Source organism: Euprymna scolopes, chromosome 46, assembly GCF_053919585.1.
Source record: "Euprymna scolopes isolate OS-2025 chromosome 46, ASM5391958v1, whole genome shotgun sequence".
NCBI classification, from domain to species: Eukaryota; Metazoa; Mollusca; class Cephalopoda; order Sepiida; family Sepiolidae; genus Euprymna; species Euprymna scolopes.
Window position 1 is genome coordinate 109,453,855 of NC_136527.1, and position 1,457 is coordinate 109,455,311.

The following is a 1,457-nucleotide window of genomic DNA, read 5'->3' on the forward strand; positions in this document are numbered from 1 at the left end:
GGGGAGGTGTCTATTCTAAAAGTAGTTTTTAACATGGGGAAGTTGGGGGTGTTTATTCGTTGTAAGCATACCTGAAAACCTCGACATTTCTAACGTGAATGGTGAGTTAGACTTATGTTTAAAAAAATACCAAAAAAGTATACCAAACTCACTTTTTTTGTTTAACAATTAAATTATTTTGTTTAATAAATTTATATATATATATATATATATATATATATATAAATTATTATTAAAAGAAAAGTAAGATATGCGTTAGACTCAGCTGCCGAGGCAAGGCGTAATTTTATTATATATATATATATATATATATATATATAATAAAATTACGCCTATATATATATATATATATATATATATAATAAAATTACGCCTTGCCTTGGCAGCTGAGTCTAACGCATATCTTACTTTTCTTTTAATAATATTATTTGAATTCTTTCCCCTTTTCCTTCTACCTATTTGTGAATTATTCCACGGATTTCAGCCTTTTGGATTATTTTGGACCATCTACGCGATTCCCTTGGATTTTACTTGTGCGAATGGAAATTCAATTAACTTTCTTGGATTTGCATTTTTAGATTTTACCGTCATTGGATACTTTACCTTTCACCTGACTATCCATTCACGTGAAATCTCTTTTTTCTTCACCATATTCCCTCTGCTTCACTTTTAGTTATCAAGTAAGATCTTTGACTTACTTGTAGTTTCATCAAATACTTTTGCATGCAAAATCCGATCCCACATTTTGTTAATTCCTACCCTCTGATAGGAAGGAAAGTATTTCTTCGAAACTCCACGGATTAAGGACTATCCACTTATTATTTCCTTTTCAGATTAAATATGTTTTTAACTCTTTTCCAAAGTGTTTTATAACATGTTTCATTAACTATTTGCTCTTATATATATATATATATATATATATATATATATATATATATATATATATATATATATATGAGCGAACAGCTAATAAAACATGTTAAAAAACACTTTGAAATGAGTTAAAAACATATTTAATCTGAAAAGGAAACACTAGATAAATAGATAGTCCTTAATACGCAGAGTTTTGAAGAAATACTCTCCTTCTCATCAGAGGATAGGAATTAGCAAAATGCGGGATCGGATTTTGCATGCAGAAGTATTTGATGAAACAACAAGTCAAAGATCTTACTTGAAAACAAAATAAGTTAAGCAGAGGGAATATGGTAAAGAAAAAGGTGATTACACATGAATGGATAGTCTGGTGGAAGATAAAAAATCCAGTGACGGTAAAATCCAAATGTAAAACTTCAAGAAAGTTAAAAGAATTTCCATTTGTACAAGTAAATTCCAAAGACATCCCATATTTGGAAGAAGATTGTCCATAATAATCCAAAGGCTGAAATCCATGGAATAATTCACAAAAATGTGTACAAGGAAAAAAATAATATTAATAAAAGAAAAATAAGATGTGCTTT